Source organism: Orbicella franksi, chromosome 3 (assembly GCF_964199315.1).
Source record: "Orbicella franksi chromosome 3, jaOrbFran1.1, whole genome shotgun sequence".
In the NCBI taxonomy this organism is placed as follows: domain Eukaryota; kingdom Metazoa; phylum Cnidaria; class Anthozoa; order Scleractinia; family Merulinidae; genus Orbicella; species Orbicella franksi.
Genome location: NC_138147.1, coordinates 4,528,416 through 4,536,960, shown reverse-complemented (window position 1 = coordinate 4,536,960; position 8,545 = coordinate 4,528,416). Strand labels below are relative to the sequence as shown.

General features: G+C 36.7%; 1 pseudogene; it reads right to left on the bottom strand.

Moving 5' to 3' along the window:
* Positions 1 to 483: 483 nt before the first annotated feature.
* On the bottom strand, positions 484 to 6,221 carry LOC145480523 (matrix metalloproteinase-19-like; annotated as a pseudogene).
* Positions 6,222 to 8,545: the final 2,324 nt, after the last annotated feature.

The window sequence follows — 8,545 nt, the reverse complement described above, 5'->3', positions numbered from 1 at the left end:
ACATTTTGACGTCTTCGGTACCTATTACTCAACTGAGACGCACGTAACCCTATCACCCAAAATCGTATGATAAAAGGGAACACTGCGGGTAAAATAAATGGACCAAAATAAACCACCAAATGATTTAACCTGTTTTCTTTATTCCCTAGTTTATTTCTTATATACTTTTACAAGAGTATTTCATTTCGATTATGGTATAGTCAACGTTTAATTAACATTTAATTTGCTTCCTTTATTCCCACGTTTATTTCTTATATATTTTGACAAGAGCATCCCCCGTCGATTAAGGTGATCAACGTTTATGGCGCCCTACCTGCAATAAAATTGCAGAAAAAAAAAAAAGAGATTCAAAATTATATTTAAGTGACGATCAGTAAATATGCACAAAAATTCTTTTCACCATTATCGTTGAATCTTTGTCTATGTCTATGTCATATATGTAACACAGATTTCTCTTTTTATATTCATTTTATAATACTGATGCAAATTAATTTTGTAAATAGTGTGTAACAATAAAGAAGTTGAAGAAGTTGAATATTTTTTCTGTCTTAAAAGCTTAAGTACATCCACGGATCTTTAGCACTTTGGCTAAGAACACACCTCCCTGCAATCTTTCTTACAATTGGCTCCTTTCTCTATTGCTAATTTCTGCACCACTTACAATTAAAGCATTTCTTCTCACAGCAGTACTTCATGTTATCAGGATACTTCTGACAGTGACCACCATCCTTGAATGGTTTGCAGTCCCGATCCAATCTATCTTTATAATCCGCATTTCCTATATTGTCAAGAAAAGAATTGACATATCTCGATCAATCGCTGTTACAAAATTGTATCCTCTAGAACGTAGGGAACTTTTTTATCGAGCTATAGTCCCATCGTTCTGAAGTTTATCACAGCTTTTCATTCGGGCTCTTACCATGTGTACCATACAAATATTGAATCCCAGCAATGTCATCAGAGTGGAGCTTCATGTCTGGGACGTAGCCTGTGTAGAAAGGATACATGATCGCCCGTAGATGTTTGTATGTTCAAGGCCCAAGGAATGTCCAAATTCGTGCACAGCCACCCATAAAAGATTGACACCGCTCTCAGTTCCATCGGTGAAGGTTTCGTCCTCGTCAAAATGAGCTCGCCCGTCCTCAGGGAAATACGCGTGAGCTAGAGTGCCCGAAGCGCCGTCAAATGGATACGGGTAGGTCTGCTCTACATTGGTACCACTGTGAGTTTTTGCCCCATAGCTAATTAAAGATAAAGTGTACACGTGAGAAACCTACATGGTTATGGCTTATCAATATTTCGCCTGTTTCGCTACCTGTACATGTACATTTTCAAATTGCGTTTTATTTTTCCCGTTTTTTATTATTTTATTATATGGCTTGTGTTTGTAGCCGTTATGACCTTACGATGTGCAAAGAATGTTATTAAATAAATAATCTAAATGTAACGGTCACAATACACATCTACACGGTTTGATCTCAGCCCGTAGGCATGTGCTCAGACAATTAAGCCCCAGCTCAAATATGTGTTGTTTGGGTCTGAGGTTTAAAACAACCTTTGGCTGCTGTCCATGGCTGCTACTCCACGGGTCATTGGCTCAGGGCCCCCCCCCCCCCTCCTTAGCTGAAGGTCTAGTGCAACAAGATAGCCCTCGACTTGCCCTACTAGATAAGTAAGTGAGTAAGTAACCTTTATTTAAACACGATAAGTAATTAAGCTTGCAGCTTGTGGGGTCGTGTGTAAATAAATAATAAAGAATAATTACAAAATAAGAATTGAAAAAAATTTACAATGTAAGATGTAATCTAGTTAACATAAAAATTTGTAGCTAATAATAATTACCTAATTATTAACATTATGTGACTAATAAACGTATACCAATGGGCAGTCGAATCATCTTCTGCAGTATATATTCGCAAAGCTAATGTCCCTGACCAAAGTAAGATTATTGATCATCTTAGAGAAGCTGTTTACACTGTTCGCCATTCGGCATCCAATCGGTAAAAAATTCCACAAAATTGTACCTCTATAAGATACGGAGGATTTCTTGATATTTGATTTAAAATGAGGGATGTCCAGCTTAAGGCTGTTTCTTAGATTATAGGAGGATTGTGATTTTGCAATATGTGCAGTCATACAGGGTGGTGAATCATTGTAGTACCTTTTATAAATTAGTTTCAGAGTGGAGTTCTTATAATAGGTTCTTAGAGTGTCCCATTTGGCCCTGGTGAGGGCTTCAACTGATGGTTGGTCTTTAGGAAAGTTGAAAATAAGCCTTGCTGCTCTGCAGTGTAGTCTTTCGAGTGAGTCGAAGTCATCTGAGCGATTCGTGCCTCCCCATACGGATTTACCGTACGTGACGGCAGGGATTATAACTTTAAAATATAGGTTTAAGATATCCTGCTTAGGTAAAAATCTGCTCTTCTTTATGAGACTCAATTTGTTGACGAAGCTCTTCTTTAGCCCCTTAACATGTGCTGACCAGTTCAATTTATCGTCAATATCGACACCCAAGAGCCGACTTTGTGTGACCCGTTCCAGAATGTTGTTTCCAAGGTATATGGGTGGGTGGGTGCCTGTAAAGGATCCTTTGTGGATTAGCGTGCATTCGGATTTTTTCGGGTGCGGGGTCAGCTTGTTTCTCACACATCAAGCATACAACTCGGTTAGATGAGAGTTTTTTTTAATTTTGGTATCAAAGTATTGCAAATGACGCCATTAGGTTTATCAGTTTGGATCTACCATCTTGGATTTTACTATTTAACTCAGAAAGCCGGGAAATAAAGTAAATTTGAAGGAAATTCATCGAAAATTATTATTATTATTATTATTATTATTATTATTACTACTACATGACACGGGTATACGTAAGAATGTATTACTTATGCACAGCTGCTCAAGGAAGCTCAGGCTAGAAAAAAAAAAGGCAAAATTCTGTTTAAAAAGACCAAATTGGTCGTAATCTGCGTGCCGAAACGAGCGGTACCCATGCAGGCGGCGCAGTCTAGTGGTTTTGGGCGCTAGATTCCTAATCCGGAGGTCCCGAGTTCAAATCCTCCTCTCTGCTACTAGATGGATTTGTGTCTGGTGTTCCCAGATTCAACTCCTCCACGCTTTGTAAAAATAAATAGCCAACTGGTAAGCCTCTCGCCAGTTGGTATTTTTAACAAATTTCTGTTTAATTTTCAATATTTGTTTGCTTATTTGAGTGTCCTCAATTAGTACAGCAGTGCTAAATACTTCGACACTTTAATAAAGTGATTTATTTATTTATTTTCATTTTACGTATCTGTGATTAACGGATGATGCAAAATATTCCACGAGAGATGAACAAACAACAGCTGACAGTCTCCTCGTCACTCAGCAAATCATGGAGAATGTATCTGTATAAAGCATTAGTCTAAGATGAACAGCCCGTCACCTTCAGTAAGATACCTTGGAGAGTTTTGTCCAATTTTTTAAATGAAATATAGGACCTTTGATTCCTCATCCAACGAATAAAGTCTTTTCATTCCACCTATTATAAAATCCCTATTTATTTCTGATATAACTGCTACATGATCATCTAAATTACCTTATTTTTATGTCGGCTTCACTGGCGCTACTAACTTCAGAGAATGTCAACCGAGACACGTCACCCCAGAACTTCAGTGCTTTACCAAATATCTGTTTTTGTTTCGCCTATTGGTAATTCAGACAAAAAGAGGTAATGGATTATTATTTTCGGCACATTAACCCTGTTTAGCCTTGGCTTTGCCATTTTTCTTGCGACCTGGGGAGTTGTGCCCCGTTCTATCTCTAAAGCTACTTAGTAATTAATCCCAGGTGTAATTACCTCAATTTGTGTACGTCATATCAAGAAGTAGTCTATTGTTCAGGATCAAGTTCCTCAATACGGAAGGCTTTTGTTGTGTGTCGCTCTAAGGGAATTGAACCGAAGCTGGTCGAAGATAAGTTTTCGACTATCGGAGAATTGTCGGCGAAACAAATAAGCGACATTTGGGGAAAGGACAGCTGAAATATGCGTGTCTCTAAGCGCCAAGTCGATCGAGCGAAAAGAGCTTGTTGTTATCAAAGTTGCAGGTTAGAGGCTCTGAATAAACGCATTCTAGGTTTATTTTTAGGGATTACTGCTCCTCTTATGACCAGTTACTTGAAAAAGTTAACCTCACTTCGTTAGGTGACAGATGTCTCCAGAATATGTTGGTTTTACAATATAAAAGTCTGTTTGTGTCAGATTATCCGAATTTCCTGAGTGATATGTCTCACTGCCCAAGCCGAGAACCATCACTTACGAACTTCACCCTTTTTTTTCGTACCTAAGTGCAAAACTGAGGAATTCCCTCCCTGAGGCTTTGAGAAGTTGTAACAAGATCAAGGATTTCAAGAGGAACATTCTTGATTTTTATCAATTTTATTATTTAATAGTATGTCAGGTATGTAGGTTGATATTTTTCGTAATGGTAAATTTTTATATCGTATATGCATTGAAGCTGTCTCGATACAGTTTTTTAATAGTCTTCCCTTAATCAGTTTGATGTTAAAATTACACCAGTAATTAAAAACGGATTGAAATTTTGGTATAATGTATTTTTTAGGGCAGTCGATCTTTCCATGGAAACGATAAACAAAAAAATCGAAAATCGGTATTTTATTATGATGATGCAAAATGTATGATTTAAGATGTCCGTGCGATTTACTCGAGTTAAACATAACGAATTTCTTAATCTTGTACATTCTACTTGCCATACACCATATTTTAAGGCACTTTTATTTCACAAAACTATTGAGGCTGACAACAACTCGTGCCCACTCCCGAGACAATATAACATTCTTTTAAACAAACATAAATTTTTAGCACTTTTAACATTCTTCCGAACATTTTTATACGTATATTTTTAATTAATGGGAATTTTTCTGTATATTCAAATTTTTAATGTTTCATTTCACGGCAAATTTTTATCCGTTGAAGACAGTAGGCCGGCTGTCGAATCAATTTTATTATGATCAATCTAGGTAACGGATCCTCGATATAAAAATTTGATTGCCTTAAAAACGTCAAGTGGCGTGTTTTCTTTAAAATATGAGGGAAACATTTGAAGTTTATTTGAACATTTTAGCCTGAAAATTGTCCAAGTGAAGGAGGATTGAAATCAGCCCCCCTCCCAGGTAGCAACTTAACTCCAAACTGTACTCACAGGTGGGAGGTCCGGACCAGGTTGGACATAATATTTTAGGTCAGTCTTTGACCATTTTCCAAGAGTGGCATATCTTCGCAGGCGACCGTCCGGAGTTGGATCACTCATACCACACCGAGGCTTCTTCATGAGTGCGACAGTTGAGTCATCCAGTTTGCCACTGACCTTGAGGCCATAGAACTCTTGAAATTGTCGAATGGCCGTGCCAACATCGTGGTTACCACTGCGAGTGTTTGACATGTACCCGTATCGCATTAGGAAGTGCTGAGAGAATATTTATGAACAATATTTTAGTACGCATATAAAAACTAACCTTTAACTAGCATAATCGATAGGCAAAGCCCATTTGGTGGGATTTGTTGTGGTGTTTGCTCTGTGCATACACAAATAAAAATACATGAACGGCTCAAATTGCAAAATTAATATGATTTTGTTTTGTTGAGAATTCTGTGAAAAACGTACTCAGAGCAGGTGGACCAGCCTTTCTATCTTAAGGACAGGACAGGAGCGGACATCGATACGTTCTTCCGACTATATTAGTTTTTTTTTTTTTTCTTTTTTATAGTAATAGTAATGGGAGGTGTTACGATCCTCACTTTTTCTTTGCTAATGACGCAAATATTTTTAACAACGATAAACTTATATACTGTTAATCAGTAGTAATACCCTGTAACGTCCATGAAATAACGTACAATGAACACGTAGCAGAGTTAACAAGCAAAAATATCAACACAATTATGACTGCAGCAACGGTGAAAAAACTTTTTCCATCTATTATTTTCTCGTCTTTTTAGAATGTTTTGTGTTTTTGTTTTGTTGCTTTCCGATCACGTGTTAGTGAAAAATTTTAGAATTCTCCATACATCAAGTAAAATAAGTTCAACAATAATTTTTCTACAAGCACAAAATCTTTGGCTAGAAGTGATTAATGTGAAATCCAATACATACCAACGCCATAGTTTGGTCATCTTCGCAAATCGCAACCCCAGTGAAGAACGACAGTAGAAACACAGTAGCCAACATTTTCGTTATCGATTACTCTGTAGAAAGCCCCGAATGAATTGAACATTCTGAAGACTTGCTTACTTGCGTTATAGCAAAAACTTGTATTCTCATTACATGTCCCAGATGCATACGTTAAGTAAATATTTTATAATACATCAGCTAAAGGTAGGTATCATATTTCACTCACGGAACAGCTAAGCAAGTACAGCGTATTAGTATCTTGGGTGGTCAAAAGAACCTTTCATCAGAGAAATTCCTACTACAGCTACTTAAGTAAGCGTTTTGTTTCAGGTTGTTTTATGGGTCGCGTGGAGTTACAATCCTGTTTGCATTCAATTTTACGCTATTGACAGTGTTTGTGATATGAAAATGGTCACCTTGGGCTATTAAGTACATACACCTCGCTCTTAAAAATGTTTTTGAGTTATTGTTCCCCTTCACCTTGCTTTTGGTCAAATGAGTCTGTTCTTATGTCCGGCAATGGAATATTTCTTACTCATATGTCACGTTAGACTTATTTACTTTAAATATACATATTGGTACGTAATACTAATTTCAACCCGACTTTCTATATAATATTATTTCTTAATTGAACTTTAATTTTCTTTTCTTTTAATATAGTTACAAGAATTGCTTGCCCCCGCAAATAGTTCCAGAACTAATCGAGGCGGGGACAAGAGTTTACATTAAAAAGGAAAGAAATAAAAAAAAGTAATGATAATGGTGATATATCGAACGTGGCCTATTTACAGCATGATAATTTACAGATACTTTATGCGAGTGAATACTGTGAAACATTCTGCATGTGAGCTACTTAAATAAGTCTTTTGTTTCAGGTTGTTTTGTGGGGTGCATGTGACTACGGTTCTGTCTGAATTCAATTTCAAGCTATTGACAGTGTTTGTTAGGTAAAACGGTCATTTTGACCTAAGTGTATTCACCTTGCTCTTAAAAATTTCCTTGAGTTATTCTCGCCCTTCATCTTGCTTTTGGTCAAATATTCCATTAGTAACGCATTAGTTAAAGGCCTGTATCATAGTTTGTTCAAGGACCAGCTATGAGCAAGAGCAGTGTACTTGTACATGTACTTTAAGTAGCTTAAAAGAACCTCAGACAAGATAAATTCCGGCCCTACTACAGCAAATCAAATAAGTTTTTTTTTTCGCGTTGTTTTGTAGAGCGCATGGGATTACAGTTCTGTTTGCATTTAATTTTACGCTATTGACAATGTTTGTTCTGTGAAAATGGTCAACACCTTGCTCTTAAACATGTTTTTGAGTTATTGCTTCTCTTCAGCTTGCTTTTGGTCAAATGAGTCTGTTATTATGTCCGACAATGGAATATTTCTTACTCGTACGTCGCGTAAAACTTATTTACTCAAATATACATATTGGTACGTAACACGCAATACTAATTTCAACCCGACTTTCGATATAATATTATTTTTTAATTGAACTTTCATTTTCTTTTCTTTTCTTTCCTTATATAATTACAAGAATTGCTTGCTCGAAAACTAATTTTAAACTAGTCTCAGAACTAATCGAGGCGGAGGCAAGAGTTTATACTAAAAAGAAAAGAAAGAAAAACAGTAATGATAATAGGCCACGTTCGATATAGATCAATATTCTAACATGGCTCTGAGGCTTTCAGGTCAAAATTGCAAACTGTTTTATGCTGTTTTGTACCTGACAATTCCCAAAAGATATTTGGATACAAAGAAAACAACACCAAATATAGACTTGTCCCGAGAGCCTCGGAGCCACGTTAGAACTGATATTGAGATATCGAACGTGGCGTATTTACAGCATGATAATTTACAGGTATCTTATTCGAGTGAATATTGTTAATCATTCTACATGTGAGCCTGTGAAAAAAAGATTTTACATTGAATATGCCACCGCAGTTTTGTCTGGAAATTTTTGTCATCGTAGAAAAAGAAAAGAAGTGTTTCTACTTCTGAAATTCCGATTTCCTGTCAGTCCAAAGTGATTTCTGGTCTTTGGTTCTGCGTTCATAGTTACGAATTAAGAATCAAGATCCCACGCAGGTAATCACCTTCTTGACAATCACACATTTAAAAAGAAACGAAATGTAACTTCGATTTAAATTTCTAGTCACCTGTGAGTCTGGCTTGATTTCTTAAAAAGGCCTTCAAAAAGCAGCTGATGAATATAATGCTTTCATAGTTATTCACCCGCCATTTAATGACCGTCTCGACAATTTGCCTTCCTAGAAACAGTGTTGTGTACCCCGCGGATCTGCTTATTGTAAAACGAAAACAAGAATGAAAAAGAAATCGAGCCATACTTTGGAAGTGAATATTCTGAAGGCTGGCGTACCCA